General features: G+C 46.0%; 1 pseudogene; it reads left to right on the top strand.

Moving 5' to 3' along the window:
• Positions 1 to 4,311: 4,311 nt before the first annotated feature.
• On the top strand, positions 4,312 to 4,423 carry LOC136386635 (small nucleolar RNA SNORA8; annotated as a pseudogene).
• Positions 4,424 to 22,732: the final 18,309 nt, after the last annotated feature.

Raw genomic sequence — 22,732 nt, 5'->3', positions numbered from 1 at the left:
TAAAACTAGCATCTTTTTTTATTATTATAAAAGAAACATGCTCCTTATAGAAATTCTGGAAACTAAACATAAATTTAAAATGAAAACATTCTATAAGCATACAGCCCACATAAAACCCTGTTAAGTCAGTATATCACCTCCCAGTGACATAGTTTTGCTATATATTTACACATTTAAAAAACATACAACTGAGGTCAGAATGTACCTAACATCTTGTAAACCTTTCCCACAAACCAAATAGATCAAATAGCTCTAACAACCTGGTTTTTAACTCCTAAGAATCCATTATAGCTACGATTCATTCAACGAATCTTTTATTGTTGCACAATTAGATGCTTTTCCATTTTGACAATCCAGCTATGTTTGATGAGCATATTTGCAGCTATGGCCTCATTCAAATTATTACTATTATTATTTCGGATACATTTCTCAAGGTGAAATTGTGGGTACACAGTATGCAAACATTTTAGGGACCTGATTCATATTGCTACTCTCGCCTTCCAGGAAGTGTTTATTCCATTTCCAGAAATCTACCTGGAGCCCGAAGAGAACATTGAACCTATGAAAACTGGATTTCTAAAATGTTGATTCTAAGGCTGGCAATAAAAGAGTTAAAAAGTGGGACTTGGACAAAAAGTGGATGCTGTTGTAGGGTAAAACATCCCAGAAAGGCCGCCAGGCAGCACAGCGGAATGTGCCCCAGGGGTGGCCATTTCTGCAGCTGGGGGCCCTCCGCCCACTCTGAGCTGAAGCACATTTTTTCTTCTTTGCTTCTGTCTCTGTCTCACCTTTGCTCCTCCGACCCAGAGGCTGTCAATGGGAGCGGCACTGGCCCCTAGGGCTCACAATGGCATTTCTGCAGGCGGGGTTTGTTGTCACAGTAATGGGGGTGTATGACCAGCAGCCCCGACTGTCGTCACTGCCATGTACTTGCAGGTTCCCATTACATTCGGACAGACCGTAGAAACAGCAGATACAGAGGATGGTGGGACATTCCTTTATCCTAGCCATGCACCCAGCCGGTGAGTCAACACACAGGGAAAACACTTCCCTTTCCATTCAGGGTTCCCAAGGCCACTGACTTTCTCCTGGTTTTCCTAGAATCAGAGGCCCCCACCAGTCTTAGTCACCTCTGGTTCTTCATCTGCCGTCATGGCTTTTTACTCTGAAAAACTGGCTTCTCCTTCTTCTTCCTTCTGCTCTTTTCAAACTTTTGGGCGCACAAACCCCTCCTCCAGCAATATTAGCATAACAATGGTCCTTCCCAAGCAGGAAGGTAATTAGCAGTTTCACCTGGGCAACGCCATTCACATGGGCAGTACCATTTTTAATAAAGTGAGCAAACATAAAAATCACATTTTACAAATTTATTTGCCCAACAGGGGGGTATTCTCGAACTTAGAAGTCCGATATCCTGGGCAATGAAAACCTTTTCTACTTCTCACATGACTTTTTTTTTTTAAACTTTATTCATTTTAGAGAGGAGAGAGAGAAAGAGAGAGAGAGAGAAGGGAGGAGCAGAAAGCATCAACTCCCATATGTGCCCTGACCAGGCAAGCCCAGGGTTTTGAACCAGCGACCTCAGCGTTCCAGGTCGAAGCTTTATCCACTGCGCCACCACAGGTCAGGCATACTCCTCACATGACTTTCAAATGTTCCCCCGGACCTTCATGTATGTGAAAACCCCACATCTAAAACCTGTATATAATATCTGGACCTAGATCCTAACTCTCATTTTACAAAGAAAATTAAAAAAAAAAAAACCTTTTGAATGAACTTTCCAGAAATACAAAAGTATTTCCTAAGTAAACTGGAGAAAGACTGTATTAATAGTTTGTTTTGATTTAAGCTTTTCCAAGACTTGGTTACCATTGCAGAAGTATCCTGTCGTTAGTGGCAATGCTGCTAGTGGTGTCCAAGTCACTGATAGAACACCGCAGGTCGGTCTAACAACAGCTGTTGCAGAATCAACAATTTGGGTGCAAACATCTGGGCAATTCATTATGGCTGTAGTGTAGTCCCACCCGAGAATGCATTTAGTTTCTTTCTTTTTTTTTTTTTTTTTTTTGTATTTTTCTGAAGCTGGAAACGAGGAGAGACAAACAGACTCCCGCATGCGCCCCACCGGGATTCACCCGGCACGCCCACCAGGGGCGACGCTCTGCCCACCAGGGGGCGTCCCTCTGCCTCGAGCAGAGCCACTCTAGTGCCTGGGGCAGAGGCCAAGGAGCCATCCCCAGCGCCCGGGCCATCTTTTGCTCCAATGGAGCCTTGGCTGCGGGAGGGGAAGAGAGAGACAGAGAGGAAGGAGGGGGGGGGGTGGAGAAGCAAATGGGCGCTTCTCCTATGTGCCCTGGCCGGGAATCGAACCCGGGTCCCCCGCACACCAGGCCGACGCTCTACCGCTGAGCCAACCGGCCAGGGCCTCATTTAGTTTTTAACATTACCTTTCTTTCATTTCTTCTTTATATTACAGTATTTTTTACATATAAAATTTATGTTTGTACATAGGTAATATTATCAAATTGCATTTAGGACTGTAAAAACGGTGTTTAAAAATGTTTTCTAGCCTGACCAGGTGGTGGTGCAGTGGATAGAGTGTTGGACTGGGATGCGGAGGACCCAGGTGCGAGACCCCGAGGTTGCCAGCTTGAGCGCGGGCTCATCTGGCTTGAGCAAAAAAAAAAAAAAGCTCACCAGTTTGGACCCAAGATCACTGGCTCAAGCAAGGGGTTACTCAGTCTGCTGAAGGCCCGCGGTCAAGGAACATATGAGAAAGCAATCAATGAACAACTAAGGTGTCGCAACGAAAAACTGATGATTGATGCTTCTCATCTCTCTCCGTTCCTGTCTGTCCTATTCCTCTCTCTGTTCCTGTTAAAAAAAAATGTTTTCTACAAAAAGTGGACTGAGCTGGGGTTTCTTGGGCTTAAAAGCTTGTTGGCTCAGAAACTGGTAACAAACAATCCTTGTTTACAAGACCCAAAGCACAAAACTCACTGAGTTGTCCTGGGCCACCTCTCCTATTTGTCATCACTTGGATCACCCCCAGCCCTACCCCCACCCCGGCTACACAGCTCCCACTCCCTAAACTCACTGCTGGTCATTTCTGGGGAAGGAGAGGCGTGAATCTGCGGCCAAGCTGGGGGACGGCGGGAAAGAACACCAGCCCTGCATATCCGTTCACCCTGAGAAAACTGAGCAAAGATGGGGGTCATGTCACATCTCAGGATTTTTTCGGTCTTAGGTCTGGTGTATCCCAGTGTCGTGCTTCCATTCTTAGCAAAGTCTCGGCCTCTACTTCCCACCCCTGCTTAGCGGAAAACAGTGCGTCTCAAACGCAGGGCATCCGCCCCACGTTCCGGCTGGGCGGTCCCCCCCCCCCCCCGCCGCCTGCCCCGCCCCCACCGCCCCACGTGCGGGCCGGACGGTTACTCCCCCCCGCCCCCCCCCCCCCCGTGCGGGCCGGACGGTTACTCCCCCCCGCCCCCCCCCCCGTGTGGGCCGGACGGTTACTCCCCCCCGCCCCCCCCCCGTGTGGGCCGGACGGTTACTCCCCCCCGCCCCCCCCCCCCGTGTGGGCCGGACGGTTACTCCCCCCCGCCCCCCCCCCCGTGTGGGCCGGACGGTTTCTCCCCCCCCGCCCCCCCCCGTGCGGGCCGGACGGTTCCCCCCCCCACCGCCCCACGTGCGGGCCGGACGGTTCCCCCCCACCGCCCCACGTGCGGGCCGGACGGTTCCTCCCCCCACCGCCCCGCCCTACCCTGCCCGCACTGCCGCTGGTCCGGACCGGGTTCTGGGCGGGGCTCCGTAGAGGAGCTGCTTCCGCTTGTTTGAGGACCAGTTCCAAGTCCGCCCTCCATCCCTGGTCAGTATTTATCCGTGTCACACCATGAGACGTCCAGAGTTTGCTCAGTTTCCGAAGTGCCAGGATTTTAAAGAATTTTGTGGTTTTCTAAGGCAACAGAGCACAGAGCAGGATGGACGCATGAAAAGTGTCCCCGCGAATGGGGGTGGCGTGCAGAGCTCGCTATGATTCTCCCCAGCGGAGCAGGGCTGCTCACAAGACCACACTTCCCCCAGAGGAGCTGGGGCCTTTACTAAAATACTATGGTACCGGTATCGGTACTGGTATCGGGGCAACCATTTCCTCCCCTGCTGTAAAAGAATAGTGTCTTCCAGCAGCCCAAGTCGTATCCTTTCAGAGAAAAGAACTCGGGTTTCAGAGACCAGACCACGTTCGTCTTTGTCATTTCTCTTGAGCCCGTTCCTGGCAATCATTCGGAAAATAAAAGTCTTCCTGGGCTTAGTCCCGCTGGGTGTGATGGAAAAACAAAGGCCAGTGTGATAGAAACTCAGCATCGGCATCCTTGGTTTTCTTGGCTCCGTGCATGTGAACCCTGGGATTTTTACCGATACCGTATTTTTCAAAATCCTCCTGGGCTTTTTCAAAATTGAATAAATCAGAGAAACAGAGACAGAAAAAGGAAATGCCAGGAAGAAAGGAAGATCATTTAGAGGGAAAGGAGGGGGCTGGGTTGGGAGGACTGGCCGGAAGGGGAGAAAGGGGCGCTTTTCCTGTAGAGAAGAACGTGGGAAGAGGGTGAAGAGAGAGGAAATGAAGAAAGCACAGGAGGGGAAACGGATTTTCCTTCCTTGAGAGGATGGTACTTGCCTCATCGGCAGCACACCTCGGACTTAACAGACACACCCCTCACCTGAGTCCCAGCAGCACCACGACCTTGTGCCGCAGTCCTGCTGCCTCCCTCGCTCACACCCGCCCTGTCCCTCTTGAACACTGTCCCACCGTCTGCCTGTGTGACCAACAGCACACGGCAGACGCGATGGTGTGACTTCTGAGAGGGGTTGTAAAGGTGCTTTGGCTTTCTGTCTCTCAGATCCTTGGGTCTGGGACGAGGCCACTGCGGTGTCTTGGGAGCCCTAACGAGCGGCCCGCATGGTGCCCGCAGCCCACGACAGGGGCTAGAAATGGCTCCTTCAGCCTCAGGCAGATGTCAAATGACCACGACCTGGCCCACATCTGCACTGCGATCTCCTCAGGTCCTGTGTCCATAACACCCAGCTTGGCTACTGGATTCCTGACCCACAGAAACCTGGAGATAATAAAGGTTTGTTAAGCCACTACATTTCTTACTGTAATAAGACATCTCTGGTGCAGTGCGAAGGGCCTGGAAACATGCCCCCCCCCCCCCCCCCCCCCGTAAATGGCTTGAATAAGTTTGCAAAAATTGGTAGCAAAAGCAACTCCTATTCTGAGTTCTTTGGAAAGATTCAGGAGACAGAGAGTTCCCATCTACCGCTGTTTAAAAAGGAAACATGTAGAATTACGCAGGGGAAAAAATCCCAGGTATGTGTAAAACGATAATCTAAGGAGTGGGTACTTCAGTGGTCCTCAAAGTACAGTTCCAGACAAGTAGCATCAACATAAACTGAGAAAATATTAGAAACACAAATTTCCAGATTCCACCCTACAAAATAAAGCCAGATAAAACATCTATTTCTTATGTTAGATCGCCACCTGGTGAATTTTCCATGTAACTACAACTATGACTTTTTTGTTTTGAGAAAGGCAGGGAGAGAAAGACAGGAACATTGAGCTGCTCCTGTTTGTACCCTAACCGGGGAATTGAACCCACAACCTCTGAGCTCAAGAATGACACCCCAACCAACTGATCTGTCTGGCTAGGGCTTAATTTTTTTTTATAGAAACAGAGAGAAAAGGGAGACAGGGGAGGGGGAAGGGAAGCATTCATTTGTTGTTCCACTCAGTTGTGCATTCATTAGTTGTGTCTCATGTGCCCTGACTGGCGATCCAACCCACAACCTTGCCGTTTCAGGATGATGCTCTTAACCCACTAAGCTAACTAGCCAGGTTCATGACTTCTTTTCTTTTTCTTTTTTTTTTTCAATACAGCCTTTCACTAACATTTTATTTATTTATTTTCTTTTTTTAAATTAATTTTATTGGGGTGACATTGATAACTCAGGGTACATATGTTCAGAGAAAACATCTCTAGGTTATTTTGACATTTGATTATGCTGCATTCCCATCACCCAAAGTCCAATTGTCTTCCATCACCTTCTAACTGGTTTTCTTTGTGCCCCTCCCCTCCCCCAACCCCCTCCCTCTCCTCCCCCCCACCCCATAACCCCCACACTCTTGTCCATGTCTCTGAGTCTCATTTTTATGTCCCACCTGTGTATGGAATCATATAGTTCTTAGTTTTTTCTGATTTACTTATTTCACTCAGTATAATGTTATCAAGGTCCATCCATGTTGTTGTAAATAATCCGATGTCATCATTTCTTATGGCTGAGTAGTATTCCATAGTATATATGTACCAAAGCTTTTTAATCCACTCGTCCACTGATGGACACTTGGGCTGTTTCTAGATCTTCGCTATTGTGAACAATGCTGCCATAAACATGGGGGTGCATTTCTCCTTCTGGAACAGTTCTATGTGTTCTTGGGGTATATTCCTAAAAGTGGGATAGCTGGGTCAAAAGGCAGTTTTATTTTTAATTTTTGAGGAATCTCCATACTGTTTTCCACAGTGGCTGCACCAGTCTGCATTCCCACCAGCAGTGCAGGAGGGTTCCCTTTTCTCCACATCCTAGCCAGCACTTATTCTGTGTTGTTTTGTTGATGAGCACCATTCTGACTGGTGTGAGGTGATATCTCATTGTGGTTTTAATTTGCATTTCTCTAATGATTAGTGATGTTGAGCATTTTTTCATATGCCTATTGGCCATCTGTATGTCCTCTTTGGAGAAGTGTCTATTCATTTCTTTTTCCCATTTTTTGATTGGATTGTTTGTCTTCCTGGTATTGAGTTTTACAAGTTCTTTATAAATTTTGGTTATTAACCCCTTATCAGACATATTATCAAATATATTCTCCCATCGTGTAGTTTGTCTTTTTATTCTGTTCTTATTGTCTTTAGCTGTTCAGAAGCTTTTTAGTTTGATATAGTCCCATTTGTTTATCCTGTCTTTTATTTCAGTTGCCCGTGGAAACAAATCGGCAAATATATTGCTGCGAGAGATGTCAGAGAGCTTACTGCCTATGTTTTCTTCTAAGATGCTTATGGTTTCACGGCTTACATTTAAGTCTTTTATCCATTTTGAGTTTATTTTTTGAATGGTGTAAGTTGGTGATCTAGTTTCATTTTTTGCAGGTAGCTGTCCAATTTTCCCAACACCATTTGTTGAAGAGACTGTCTTTACTCCATTGTATGCTCTTACCTCCTTTGTCAAATATCAGTTGTCCATAAAGGTGCGGCTTTATTTCTGGGTTCTCAGTTCTGTTCCATTGATCTATATACCTATTCTTATGCCAGTACCAGGCTCTTTTGAGTACAATGGCCTTAGAGTATAACTTGATATCAGGAAGTGTGATACCTCCCACTTTCTTCTTTCTTTTCAAGATTGCTGAGGCTATTCGTGTTCTCTTTTGGTTCCATATAAATTTTTGGAATATGTGTTCTATATCTTTGAAGTAAGTCATTGGTATTTTAATTGGTATTGCATTGAATTTATAAATTGCTTTGGGTAATATAGACATTTTAATGATGTTTATTCTTCCTAACCATGAGCACTGTATATGCCTCCACTTATTCGTATCTTCCCTGATTTCTTTTATCAATGTTTTATAATTTTCCGAGTACAAGTCTTTAATCTGCCTGGTTAAATTTACTCCTAGGTACTTTATTTTTTTGGTTGCAATGGTAAAGGGGATTGCTTCCTTAATTTCTTTTTCTGACAGTTCATTGTTAGTATATAAAAATGCCTCTGATTTCTGAGTATTAATTCTTTTTTAAATTATTTTTATAGGGACAGAGAGAGAGATTCAGATAGAAGGATAGATAGGGACAGACAGACAGGAACAGAAAGAGATGAGAAGCATCAATCATCAGTTTTTTGTTGCGACACCATAGTTGTTCATTGATTGCTTTCTCATATGTGCCATGACTGCGGGCCTTCAGCAGACTGAGTAACCCCCCACTTGAGCCAATGACCTTGGGTCCATGCTAGTGAGCTTTTTGCTCAAGCCAGATGAGCCCGCACTCAAGCTGGAAACCCCGGGGTCTCGAACCTGGGTCCTTCCACATCCCAGTCTGACGCTCTATCCACTGCGCCACCACCTGGTCAGGCTCTGAGTATTAATTTTATATCCTGCCACCTTTGCCGAATTCATTTATCAGGTCCGGTAGTTTTTTGATTGAGATTTTAGAGTTTTCTATATACAATATCATATCATCTGCAAGTAATGATAGTTTTACTTCTTCTTTTCCAATTTGGATGCCTTTTATTTCTTTTTCTTGTCTGATTGCTGTGGCTAGGACTTCCAGCATTATGTTCAATAAGAGTGGTGAAAGGGGGCACCCCTGTCTTGTTCCTGATCTTAAGGGGATTGCTTTTAATTTTTGCCCATTGAGTATGATGTTGGCTGTGGGCTTGTCATAGATGGCCTTTATCATGTTGAGGTATGCCCTGTATTCCCACTTTGCTGAGAATTTTGATCATGAATGGATGCTGGATTTTATCACATGCTTTTTCTGCATCTATTGAAATTATCATGTGGTTTTTCTCCTTCCTTTTGTTTATGTGATGAATCACATTGATTGATTTGCGAATATTGTACCAGCCTTGCCTCCCAAGAATAAATCCCACTTGATCATGGTGTATGATTTTTTTCATATATTGCTGGATCTGGTTTGCTAATATTTTGTTGAGGATTTTCGCATCTAAATTCATCAGGGATATTGGCTAATAATTTTCTTTCTTTGTGTTGTCTTTGCCTGGTTTTGGAATCAGAATTATACTCGCCTCATAAAAGGGGCTTGGAAGTCATCCTTCCTCTTGAATTTTTTGAAATAGCTTGAGAAGGATAGGAGTTAGTTCTTCTTTAAATTTTTGATAGAATTCACTTGTGAAGCCATCAGGTCCAGGATTTTTCTTTTTTGGGAGGTTTTTGGGGTTTTTTTTTTTTTTTGTATTTTTCTGAAGCTGGAAACGGGGAGGCAGTCAGACAGACTCCCACATGCGCCCAATCAGGATCCACCTGGCATGCCCACCAGGGGGCGATACTCTGCCCATCTGGGGCGTTGCTCTGTTGCAACCAGAGCCATTCTAGCACCTGAGGCAGAGGCCACACAGCCATCCTCAGCGCCCAGGCCAACTTCACTCCGATGGAGCCTTGGCTACGGGAGGGGAAGAGAGAGACAGAGAGGAAGGAGAGGGGGAGGGGTGGAGAAGCAGATGGGCGCTTCTCCTGTGTGCCCTGGCTGGGAATCGAACCCAGAACTCCTGCATGCCAGGCCAACGCTCTACCACTGAGCCAACCGGCCAGGGCTTGGGAGTTTTTTGATAACTGTTTTGATCTCATTTGTTGTAATTGGTCTGTTTATGTTTTCTGATTCTTGCAGATTAATTTTGGAAGATTATATGTTTCAAGGAATTTGTCCATTTCATCTAGGTTGTCTAGTTTTTTGGCGTACAGTTCTTCATAGTATTTTCTTACAATATTTTGTATTTCTGTTGTGTTAGTTGTTATTTCTCCACTCTCATTTCTAATTTTATTTATTTGAGTCCTCTCTCTTTTTTTCTTTGTGAGTCTGGTTAAAGGTTCATCAATCTTGTTTACCTTTTCAAAGAACCAGCTCCTGGTTTCATTGATTCTCTGTATTGTTTCTTTAGCCTCTATGTCATTTATTTCTGCTCTGATCTTTATTATTTCCTTCCTTCTACTAGCTCTGGGCTTTACTTGCTGTTCTTTTTCTTGTTCTTTTAGATGCAGGGTCAAGTTGTTTATTTGAGCTTTTTCTAGCTTCTTGAGGTATGCCTGTAATGCTATGAACTTCCCTCTCAGGACTGCTTTCGCTGTGTCCCATAAATTTTGAGTTGATGTATGCTCGTTATCATTCATTTCTAGGAATTTTTTAAAATTATTTATTTATTTATTATTTTTACAGAGAGAGAGTGAGTCAGAGAGAGGGATAGACAGGGACAGACAGACAGGAATGGAGAGAGATGAGAAGCATCAATCATTAGTTTTTCATTGCGTGTTGCAACACCTTAGTTGTTCATTGATTGCTTTCTCATATGTGCCTTGACTGCGGGCCTTCAGCAGACTGAGTAACCCCTTGCTGGAGCCAGCGACCTTGGGTTCAAGCTGTTGGGCTTTTGCTCAAACCAGATGAGTTTATGCTCAAGCTGGTGACCTCGGGGTCTCGAACCTGGGTCCTCTACATTCCAGTCCAACGCTCTATCCACTGCACCACCGCCTGGTCAGGCTGTTTCTAGGAATTTTTAAATTTCTTCTTTGATCTTATTGTTAACCCATTCATTATTTAGTAACATGCTATTTAGGTTCCAAGTGTTTGAGTATTTTTCAGTTTTTCTGTTGTTGTTGATTTCTAATTTTATGCCATTGTGATCAGAGAAAGTACTTGATATGATTTCAATCTTCTTATATTTGTTGAGACCGCTTTTGTGCCCTAACATGTGGTCTATCCTAGAGAATGTACCACGAGCACTTGAAAAGAATGTATATTCTGCTGCTTTAGGGTGAAAGGTTCTGAAGATATCTATTAAATCATGTTGATCTAGTATGTCCTTTAAGTCTGCTGCTTCTTTGTTAATTTTCTTTCTTGAGAATCTAGTGATGTTAGTGGGGTATTGAAATCCCCTACTATTATAGTACTGCTGTTGGTCTTGCCCTTTAAATCCACCAAAGTCTGCTTTATATATTTAGGTGCTCCTATATTAGGTGAGTAGATATTTATAATGGTTATATCTTCCTGTTGGATTGCTCCCTTTATCATTATGTAGTGACCTTCTTTATCTCTTACTATAGTCTTTGTTTTAAAGTCCATTTTGTCTGATATAGGTATTGCTACCCCAGCTTTTTTTTCATTTCCATTTGTGTGAAATATTTTTTTCCATCCTTTTATCTTCAGTCTCTGTGTATTGTTTGTTTTAAGGTGTGTCTCTTTTAGACAGCATATGTATGGGTCATATTTTCTTATCCATGCAGCTACCCTATGTCTTTTGATTGGATCATTTAATCCATTTACATTTAAGGTTATTATTGATATGTAATTGTTTATTGCCATTTTATTCTTTAAAACAGCATTCCTCTTTTGCTATATTCTTTTTCTCCTTTGATATGTTTACAACAGGCCTCTTAGCATTTCTTGCAGTCTTGGTTTTGTTGTAGTGAATTCCTTGAGTTTATTTTTTGTCTGGAAAGCTTTTTATTTCTCCTTCAATTTTAAATGATAGCCTTGCTGGATAAAGTAGTCTTGGTTGTAGGCTCTTGTTCTGCATTTCTTTGAATATTTCTTGCCATTCCCTTCTGGCCTCAAGTGTTTCTGTTGAGAAGTCAGAAGTCATCCTTATGGGGGCTCCTTTGTAGGTGATAGTCTTTTTTCTCTAGCAGCTTTTAATATTTTCTCTTTATCACTTAGCTTTGGTATTTTAATTATGATGTGTCTTGGTGTAGATTTCTTTGGGTTTCTCTTTAATGGAGTTCTCTGTGTTTCTTGAACTTGTGAGATGTTTTCCTGCCTTAATTGAGGGAAGTTTTCAGCTATGATATGTTTTGTATTTTTTGTTTGTTTTTTTGGGTTTTTTTTTTTGTATTTTTTGAAGTTGGAAACAGGGAGGCAATCAGACAGACTCTCGCATGTGCCCAACCAGGATCCACCTGGCATGCCCACCAGGGGCCGATGCTCTACCCATCTGGGGCATTGCTCTGTTGTAACCAGAGCCATTCTAGTACCTGAGGCAGAAGCCATAGAGCCATCCCCAGCACCCGGGCCAACTTTTGCTCCAATGGAGCCTTGGCTGTGGGAGGGGAAGAGAGAGACAGAGAGGAAGGAGCGGGGGATGGGTGGAGAAGCAGATGGGTGCTTCTCCTGTGTGCCCTGGCTGGAAATCAAACCTGGGACTCCTGCATGCCAAGCCGACGCTCTACCACTGATCCAACCAGCCAGGGCAGCTATGATATGTTTGAACAAAGTCTCTATCCCTTGTTCTTTCTCTTCTTCTTCAGGAACCCCTATGATGCAGATGTTATTTCTCTTCATGTTGTTACAGAGCTCTCTTAGAGTTTCCTCAGACTTTTTGAGTCTCTTTTCTTTTTTCTGCTCTGCTACCATGCCTTTAATTATCTTGTCCTCTAACTCGCTGATTCGATTCTCAGCTTCATCCATCCTGCTTTTAATTCCTTCCATTGTGTTCTTCATTTCTGATATTGTATTTGTTGTTTCTGACTGATTCTTTTTTATTATTTCAATGTCCTTTTTTATATTTGCTATCTCTTTATTTAGGTGTTCATAATGACCATCTATTGTTGTTCTAATATCTTTGAGCATCCTAACAATCATTATTTTTTAAACTCTGCATCTGGTAATTTGGTTATATCTGACTCATTCAGGTCCTTTTCTGGGGATTTTTCTTGATTCATTTGTGTTGCATTTCTCTGCCTTCTCATTTTGTCTGTGTAAAAGAAGGTTTTGGCCACCGGAGTCCACTGGGTCTGGCCTCTGTATTCTCTAGGTGTGGTCTGTCTGCAGGCCTGCCACCCCTCTGCTATTGCTGCCTAGGGCTTTCAGGAATGGGTGTTGCTGGTGCCTGCCCACTGGGGCTGTTGCTGTGGTTTCCGCCTCTCCTTCACGGGAGTAGCTGTTATTACGTGCTCGAGTGTACAAGCCTCAGTGGACTTGGCCTTTGCCCCACCCCATGGGTGGTGTTATGCTCAGCCCTGAGAGCACGGGTGAGCACCTTTGCTCAGCTGTGGGTCTCTGCCTGATTCCGGGCTTTTGCCCCGCCCTTGCAGGAGGAGCCCACTCATGGGACAGCTGCAAGCCTTGGCTCCACAGGCCGGGTGGGACTGCATGCCCACGCTCAGTAGCGAAACTCTGCCTGTTCTGGGTTTTAGGCTCCACCCCCGTGGGAGGAGCCGACTCCCAAGTCAGGCCACAAGCCTCTGTTCCATGGGCAGGGCAAGGCTGTGCTCCTGCACCCTTGCTCAAGGGCAGGTCTCCACTCCTTCTGGGGATCCTGCCCTTCCCCCGCAGGCTGGATTGCAGGCGGCCTGTAACTGGCCTTGACCACTTTTGCATGTCCCCTCCTCCCCAGCCAGGCAAGACCAAGCTCACACCTGAGCCTCAGAGGTGGCCAGCCGGCTTCTGCCCTTGCCGACAGAACCGCGCTTCCGTGTCCCACCACCACCCGCCCTCAGGCGAGCCCTCAGCCATATGGGTGGGGGCGCTGCAGCTCAGACCCCAAGACTCCCTACTGTAGTCCTGAAAGCTCCCTCCTAAGCAACTCTGCTCTGAGTGCCGCGGGAGAGCTTGTTTGGCTGGTTTCCTGCTTCCCTTTGCTGGTATTGCTGTTTCCAGGGGAAATATTCACTTCAGACTTGGGGAGTGACTCAGCCCAGGGGTTAGGGTGGCTGTCCCTCAAAGTGTTTCTCCCTGTGCCTCCTAGATTACACTCTCTTCCTGCTACTCCGGTCCTGTCCTCTCTCCCATCTCCCGGAGCCCCGGGTGAGTGGTTATGAAAGAAGTTTTCTGCACAGTCCCTTTAAGAACAATCCTGGGTCTACAGGAACTGCAGGATTCCATACATTGGTGGGACATAAAAGTGAGACTAAGAGGCATGGACAGGAGTGTGGTGGCTATGGGGAGGTGGGGGGAGGGAAGGAGGGAGAGGGGGAGGGGGAGGGGTACAGAGAGAACTGGATGGAGGGTGGCGGAGGATGATCTCGCTTCGGGTGATGGGTATGCAACAGAACTAAATGACAAGACAACCTGGAAATGTTTTCTTTGAATGTATGTACCCTGATTTATTGATGTCACCCCATTCAAATAAAAATTTATTTAAAAAAAAAAAAAAAAAAAAAAAGAACAATCCTGGGTCTGAGAAATCAGTCTCTTTCTCACAAACAGTATCCCATCTTGTTTCCAGCTAAATACTGTCCGTATGCCTCTTCTAGGCTCTGAGGCTGCAGGCTGGGGCTTTGTTCCTGGGACTCAGGACCCTCCCCTCTCTGCTAAACTCACTTCCCGCCACGCGAGTCTCTCTTGGCTGCCGTTCGCTCCAGGGAGCCAGGCAGCCCTCTCCATGTTTACGCTTTTCCTACCAGTCTCAGTGTGCCTTCTTCAGTGTTCCTTGGTTGAAGAGTCCTCTTAGTTTAGTCCAAAGTTGGTTTTTCCAGATGATGGTCCTTTTTTTTTTTTTTTTTTTTTTTTTTTTTTTTTTTTTTTTTTTTTTTTTCCTGAAGCTGGAAACAGGGAGAGACAGTCAGACAGACTCCCGCATGCGCCCGACCGGGATCCACCCGGCACGCCCACCAGGGGCGACGCTCTGCCCACCAGGGGGCGATACTCTGCCCATCCTGGGTGTTGCCATATTGCGACCAGAGCCACTCTAGCGCCTGGGGCAGAGGCCAAGGAGCCATCCCCAGCGCCCAAGCCATCTTTGCTCCAATGGAGCCTTGGCTGCGGGAGGGGAAGAGAGAGACAGGGAGGAAAGTGCGGCGGAGGGGTGGAGAAGCAAATGGGTGCTTCTCCTGTGTGCCCTGGCTGGGAATCGAACCCGGGTCCTCCGCACACTAGGCCGACGCTCTACCGCTGAGCCAACCGGCCAGGGCTGGTTCTTAAAATTAGTTTGTAATCCATTTTGGTTCTGGGAGGTGGAAGTTGGTACGTCCGCCTACTCCATCGCCATCTTGTCTTCTTCTCTTTTTCTTTTTTAAATATTTTTCTAATTTTTATTTATTATTTTTAGTGAGAGAGGAAGGGGAGAAAGAGAGAGGGGAACATCAATATGTCCCTGTATGTGCCCTGACCGGGGATTGAACCGGCAACCTCTGTGTTTTGGGACGATGTTCTAACCAATGAACAATCCAACCAGGGAGACATTTTTTCTTCTATTTCATGTGTTAGACTGCCATCTTGTGGAACTTTTATCTAATTGCAGAACATATTATTCACGTATTTTTTATGCTACAGTGTCACCCAGTGGATTAATCACATAATTGCAGATTTTTTTTTCTATTAATCAGTTTGAGTGCCACCAGGTAGAATTTTTTTTTTCACCAAGTAGAATTTTCATGTAACTGCATGCAAATATGTTTTTCTTATTACTTTGCTTAGAATGCCATCCAGTGGAATTTTCCTGCAATTACAGATCAGAGAAGTTTTTCCTGTCTCAGGTTATAGTGCCACCTAGTGGAATTGATATGCAATTTCAAATCCGATGTTTTCCCTGTTCAGGTGTCTCTCTTTATACATACACACACACACCCACACACACAGAGTTGATCCTTGAACACGAGGTGGTTATAGATGCCAACACACAGCTGAAAATCTGAGTATAAACCCTTGACTCCCCCCAAACTTAACTACTAATACTTTACGGCTGACCTGAAGCTTCCCAGTAATGAATTGCTGCCAAACAAATGCTGAATGATATTGTCACCTTTTCTCATAAAAGAGAAAATCATTGGATTTGTTTTAGTGAGCAAAAACAGGTATTAATGTAGGTCTTTTGTAAAATCGGAGAGGCTCAACACAAATCTTCAAAAAGTGGGCGATACCTGTAATAGAAAAAACAGCAGATTTGAAATTAAGTGGAATTTTTATTGAGTGGCACTCTAACTTGAAAAATATGAAAAACTGCCTGACCAGGTAGTGGCACAATGGATATAGTGTTGAACTGGGATGCAGAAGGAACCAGGTTCGAGACCCTGAGGTCACCAGCTTGAGCGCGAGCTCATCTGGCTTGAGCAAAAAGCTCACCAGCTTGGACCCAAGGTCTCTGGCTAAAGCAAGAGTTACTCGGTCTGCTGAAGGCCCACGGTCAAGGCACATATGAGAAAGCAGTCAATGAACAACTAAGGTGTCGCAACGAAAAACTGGTGATTGATGCTTCTCATCTCTCTGTGTTCCTGTCTGTCTGTCCCTATCTGTCCCTCTCTCTGACTCTCTCTCCCTGTCCCTATAAAAAAAAAAACAAAAAACAATGAAAAACTTCTCTGATATGCAATTGCAGTAAAGTTCTATTGGGTGGCATTCTAAGCAGAGTAATAAGAAAAACTATCCGTATGCAATTACATGAAAATTCTACCTGGTGGCACTTAAACTGATTAATAAGGGGAATAAATTCCTCTGCAATTACTGCTTAATTTCACTGGGGGCGATATAAAACAAAACAAAACAATAGAGTATGCAATTACACAAAAATTCCACAAGATGGTAGTCTAACACAAGAAACAGAAAAAAACTACATCTGCAATTATAAAAAAAGTCCACAAGATGGCTCTCTAATATAAGAAATAGAAAAGATTGTGCCTTTGGAGAAAGGGAATTCCTTTGGCATTTATCCAAACAAGATATTATGAAATACATGATGATAAACTTACAGAGGTTTTTTTTTTTAGTAAATTAAAATGTAAATTAATATTTAGTACATATATTTTCAGTGCTTTGGACATATTTTAATTATATTCTTTAATTTTTATGACTTGTTTGTACCTACAATTAGCAGGTCCTCTAGAGCCGAGACCAAATATCTGGCTTTTCTTCCTCCACAGCCTCTACTACAGTAGCTGGTACATAATGAGCACTCAATATATATTTATTAATTTGGCAAAAGAATGAATAAAACTGTGAAAGTTCAGAGATCAAATAAATGGATCAAGGTGACATGAATACAATACAAATCTAGTGTCTGAGCTCTATTCTTAGGGCTTCTGTATCGTGCATGTGGACAAGTAGGGCAAAATGTAGAGTAAAATGTAACAGAGACCAAAATTACAATGGTTTTCATTTACGTGTATTCTAAGATTGAGATCTTTTTTTTTTCCCCAAAAAAAGATAATAAATTAAAAGAAAAGAAGAAAGTTTCTGTAAAAGGATGAAGTTTAGTGAGACGATTAGGTTTGACTGAGTTTTTAAAAGCCATTCAAACTATTTCAGTCATTTGATTGTACTGGAACTTGTTCTTTTGAATGAAATGTTGGGGTCACTCTCCCATAGGAGCCTGGCAAAGCTGCCTGTGTGGGTTCCTGAGGATTCATCTCCCTAAGGGAGCCTGTGGCTCTGCCCGAGGCTCGGCCGGTCCAGCAGCCATGGGATGCGGAGGTCAAGGCCTTCCAACCCGCAGACACAGGAGGCCAGAGCCCCGGAACCGGGGAAGAGGCTGCACGTGCCTCTTGCCCTCCGCCACCTCTGCCAGGTTTGAACAGACTGCCCCCACCATCTGAGCTCCCAGACTCCGCTGGGACCTGCTCACTCAGCAGTCACCCACTGTACAGCATCAGCACCCGTTTCCATGGCACCACAGCTATTTCTGAACCAGAACCGATTTTCTGTCCCAGCTGATGGCCCTGAAGTTCATGCCACATGGCTCCATAGGGCCCAGAATCCCTCCACGCCTTGTTTTGCTTTTTGGAAGGAAATTTGCATCTTGTCATGAACTAAAAGCCTAAACTAAACAGAAATCACAGATGGTGGCACCTAGGGCATCAGCCAGTGAACAGGGACTTCTTCCAGAAGAACGTGGGGCTGTCCCCGGAGCCGCTGGTGCTGTGCTCTGTGCTGCTTACACAGCTGGGGCTTCTGGCGCGCTGGGCTTTGACTCCCAAGGAAATGACAAAGTGCCCTACTTCCTGGCTGGGAGCCTATTTCAAAATAAAAACGGGTTTACAAGGCCCTGGCCTTCATGCTGTCTGCGTCAGTCACTGCTTCAGTCCCTGGAGCTCCGGCTTGGGGCACCCACGGGCTTTGCCCAGCCCCGGCGGGCACGCTGTTGCCTCCCCTCGCCCACACCTGGCTCGCTCCCCGGACTCCGGGGCCTCCTCTCGCCCACACCTGGCTCGCTCCCCGGACTCCGGGGCCCACGCCGGCGTCCAGCCCTTCCCCCGAGTCCTCTTCCAAATGCTGCTGCTTTGCGGCTGCCCCTGCAGCCTCGCTGGGCCGCCGCTACGCGTCTCTCCCCGGGCTCATGCCCCACGGTCACCTGCTCCCATGTACCCTCCACACGGGGCCCAGGGGTCTTCTGAAAGCAGAAACCAGATCCTGTCCTGCCCTGCTTAGCTCCCTCCAGGCCTTCCCACTGCGGGCGACCTGGAGAAGGGGCCTGCCACGCCCTCCCTGCCTCCTCTTCCCCTGCCTTCCTTCTTCCGCTGTAGCCCACCCACTTCTCTTCCTGTCCCTCAGATCCTCCGACTGACACCTGGCTCAGCCTTTGCACAGATGCTGCCATCTCTGCTCTCTGCACCTGGGCACTCAGAGGCTGCGCTACCGCAAGGCATTGCCTGCGTCCGAGCCCATGGCTTCCTCCGCCAGGCAGACCCCGGGTTACGACCGAGGCAGGTGCTGGAGGTTTGTCCTTAGGTTGAGTTTGTACGTAAGTTGGAACAGGTACATTTAATATTAAATACAACTAGACAGATGTTTGTCTTAACTTAGTATTTATTTTTACCTTTCTGCACATAAGAATACTTAAACATTTTCCAATACCCCCGTAAGCAGTCTTGGGTGGTGCAGAAGATGACGGACTTGTTGGAGAGGAAGGACTGGTGTTAGAGTCGGGGTTTGATTCTGCTGCTCGAGTCAGTGTCTTGAAGTGTAGGCATCAGGGAGGTGCGTACAGAGCTTTTCTTTTCCTCGTCATCAATGGCCTGTAGCATCTCAGGCCCTCAGTAAGTGCCTGGCAGACTTTGGTGAGCCTCTCTGTGTCAGGATCTTGCTCCTCTAACTTTGCCATTCCTGCGTCAGTGGGATGAAGAGCATCAACTAACTCTTTCGTAGAAAACTGTTTTGATTCTGGAGTTTCTAGGTCCCTGTTTTCTTCCCTAATGCTGTCATCTGCTGCTCTAGTTCCATAGGTCTTCATTGGTGAGTTCTTTGCCATGGGAGTTGAATAACTCTATGATCTCATTTTCACTGATGTCCAACTGCAGTTAGTTACCAATAGCCCTTATGGTGTTCTGTTTGAAAGTACGAGTTGTACATAAGTCAGATGTTTGTATTATAACTTGGGGACATACTATAGTCTAAGTATATATATTTTCTGTGGAGTGGTCTTGTTCAGGTGGACAGGCCGTGTCCATCAGCTGTCCCCTCACTAGAACAGGAAGTCTGTCCAGGATAGGCGTGTCGAGCATCTTGTTCACCTCCTATTGCAGAGCCTAGAACAGCGCTGGACACACAGCAGGTGCTCAGAAAGCATGCTTTGATGGGATCTTCTCCGTTCAGGCTAGTGTAACTGTCACATTCCCTTGGGGAACTTCCTTGAATCTGTTACATTTTGCAAGGTACATAGAACTACTGTTAAATCACTGAAAATTGTGGTACTTGGGAAATCTTTATTATTGAACACGTCAGAGGGTCTGTTCATTTCATGTTCTTCGTCCAGCGTGAGGACAGATGGGAAATGAAGGCCCCGTGAGGCTGCCATAACTTCAACTTTTTTTTTTTTTTAAGTGAGAGGAGGGGAGATAAAGAGACAGGCTCCTGCATGCTCGCTGACCAGGATCCACCTGGCAGTCCCTATCTGGGGTTGATACTCGAATCAACCGGACTATCCTCAGTGCCTGGGGCTGATGCTTGAAACAACTGAGCCCCTGGCTGCGAGACGAGAAAAGAGAGAGAAGGAGAGAGAGAGGGGGAGAGGAGCAGATGGTTGCCTCTCATGTGTGCCCTGACTGAGGATCAAACCCAGGACGTCCGCAAGCTGGTCCGGTGCTCTATCCACTGAACCAACCAGTCAGGGCCTGACTCCAATTTTTTAAAGTCTAAACCTTTTAGAAACCGAACAGATGATGTCTTGGAATCTCTTATTTTGCTATTCCTTTTACGCAACTGGGGTAGTGGCCTCGTTTTCTGGAATAAATATTACTTAGGTTAAATGTTGACATGGCATTGGTTTCTTCAAAGGAAAAAAATCATGCAAATCTGAAAAATATTGAATAATCCTCCTTCACTTGGTGGTCATTAGCTGCTATGATTGCTCTATGATCTTAGCCTCTCTTAGACCAGTGATTCCCACCTGGGAGTGATTTTGCTTCCAGGCAACACTTGGCAACGTCTGAAGACATCTTTGATTGTCACGACCTGGAGGGTGTTGCTGGCATCTAGTAGGTAGAGACCAGCAATGCTATTAAACAGCCTACAATGTTTAGCCCCCACAGCAAAGAATAATCCAGCTCAAAACGTCAAAGTGCTAAGATGAAGAAATGCTATCTTTTGGCCCTGGCCGGTTGGCTCAGCGGTAGAGCGTCGGCCTGGCGTGCGGGGGACCCGGGTTCGATTCCCGGCCAGGGCACATAGGAGAAGTGCCCATTTGCTTCTCCACCCCCCCCTCCTTCCTCTCTGTTTCTCTCTTCCCCTCCCGCAGCCAAGGCTCCATTGGAGCAAAGATGGCCCGGGCGCTGGGGATGGCTCCTTGGCCTCTGCCCCAGGTGCTAGAGTGGCTCTGGTCGCGGCAGAGCGACGCCCCGGAGGGGCAGAGCATAGCCCCCTGGTGGGCAGAGTGTTGCCCCTGGTGGGCGTGCCGGGTGGATCCCGGTCGGGCACATGCTGGAGTCTGTCTGACTGTCTCTCCCCGTTTCCAGCTTCAGAAAAATACAAAAAAAAAAAAAAAAGAAACGGTATCTTTGAATTAGACTGTAAACTAATAATGTATTGCCTTAAAAGTAAGTAAATACATGTTATTTATAGAAACTTTGAAAGTAGAGATAAACCCAGATATGAGAAACTGCAAGCATCTGTTAAATTCTTTGGTATTTAGCTTCCTAGTATTTTTTCCCATGCACATATATACATATATATTATTGTTAATAAAATGATATGTTCTGGAGATGTTATTCTGTATCTCTTTTTTATTTAATTGTCCCTCATGGACCATGTCTGTGTCTTTGAGGACTGTTCTACACCATGGTCTTTAATGACTGCATAGCGGTTTGCTTTATGGATATAACACTATCCATTTATTTCCTGACCAGAGGACATGCACGCTTTCTAATTTTATCTATCATTCTCAATGCTTTGATGAAACATGAACATTTTGGTATCTAAGTTTTGTACAGAAGTACGGTTATTTTTGTAGAATGTATTCTTAGAAGTTGAACGGCTGGGTCAAAAGTTATATTTCAAGACTCAATGTCTAATTATAAAAATTAGTAACTAGACGGTGAGCTCATTGTGGGTGGAGACATATTTTACACTCCGTGGTCTCCCTCACTGTGACTTGCTGTGTTAGGTGGGGCTCCCTTAGAAGAGGATCTGAGAATGAGATTCAAGTGCGAGTCATTTATTTAAGAAAAGCACCAGTCAAGGAGTGAGGAAGTACGGCAGAGAAGAGAGTGGAGCTAAGACCAGGGGGATTAAAGAGCAGGCTACCCGAGGGCAGCTGGGCTCCACACTCCGGAGAAGTTCTACATGCGGGGATGGAGCACGCCTCGGCTGTCTGACTGTGGGGAGGAAACCAGGGTATCGACCCTCCCAACCCCATTTACTGTGGCCCAGGCTCCTCCTGGGGCACCCACAGCCACTCTGGCCTTCTTTGCTTGCAGGCTGGGTGTGCTCCCATCACAGGAGCGAGCCCCTGGCTGGAGAGTGGCTGGTGCTTGCAGGAGGGAGCCAGCAGGGGCCATGGGGACAGTCTGTGCCAAGGGCGTTACTGTTGGTGCACTGATAGCATCCGCTACACTGGTCTCGCAGCAAACACACAGTAGGTGTCCACTCAGTATTTTTCAAATAAACAAATGGCACTGTGCATGTTTTTTCCTTATAGGATGAAAGAGTCACACCGTTTTAGAATAGGAGGTAAGCTCAGGCACAATCCCAGCCGGCTTCCACTTCACAAGTGAGAAAACAGGTCCAGAGAACTGGAAGCTGGTCTGAGCAAGGCTTCCTCTTCTCCCCCAACGATAGGGGACTCCCTGGGCTGAGTGTGGGTGATGGACCGGAGCCTCCGCATAACTGACAAGTAGCGAAGCATTCAGCTCTGGATGCTGGCATGCATAATCCTTCCCGCCAGCCCTCCAAACACCTGTCTATCTCAGAGTTTTGAACTCGTTTCCTTCTGCACCGAATGGTCCTCCTTAGGTCTCTGCACAGATACCTCCTTCTTGTAATTCATGCCTTGACTCCAGTGTCACTTCCTCATCAAGGCCACACTGGCCTACAGTTAATTCAACTGCTAAATTTAGGGAGACGTCATCAAATGCTCAAAGCACATGAAAGGCACAGACACCCAGAAACTCCCCAAACTGAGACTATTGCTAGCCGTCAGCTCATGAGGAAGATGTTATTTTCCATAGATCTGTATGATCTGTGTTGTTTGCCCCCCACCTCCATTCAAGTACAAAGAAAGTATAAACTATACAGAAAATGGGCGGAAGGAAATGAAGAAGGCACCGTTCTAGCAGATGCCCGATCAGGGCACGCAGGGCAGGGAGTCACCCGATTTGTGTGGGTTGGTTGAGATGCTGAGTATCTTGTTTCCAGTCCAGTCTCTGAAGTCCACTCTCCACCTCCTCCCCCTTCTCCTTGCTGTGGCCCAGATGACAGGCCTGCAGATGTTACATCCACAGGCCCCTTACTCTTGGTTGTAATTGGTGGGCGACGGGAGCCTAGAGGGGTCAGTGCTGGTACTCCTTGTGGAATTCTGTAGCGCTTGCCCAATCCTT

This window comes from Saccopteryx leptura, chromosome X, assembly GCF_036850995.1.
Source record: "Saccopteryx leptura isolate mSacLep1 chromosome X, mSacLep1_pri_phased_curated, whole genome shotgun sequence".
NCBI lineage: Eukaryota > Metazoa > Chordata > Mammalia > Chiroptera > Emballonuridae > Saccopteryx > Saccopteryx leptura.
Note: the sequence above shows the minus strand (reverse complement) of the source record. Positions and strands in the feature narration are given on the sequence as shown.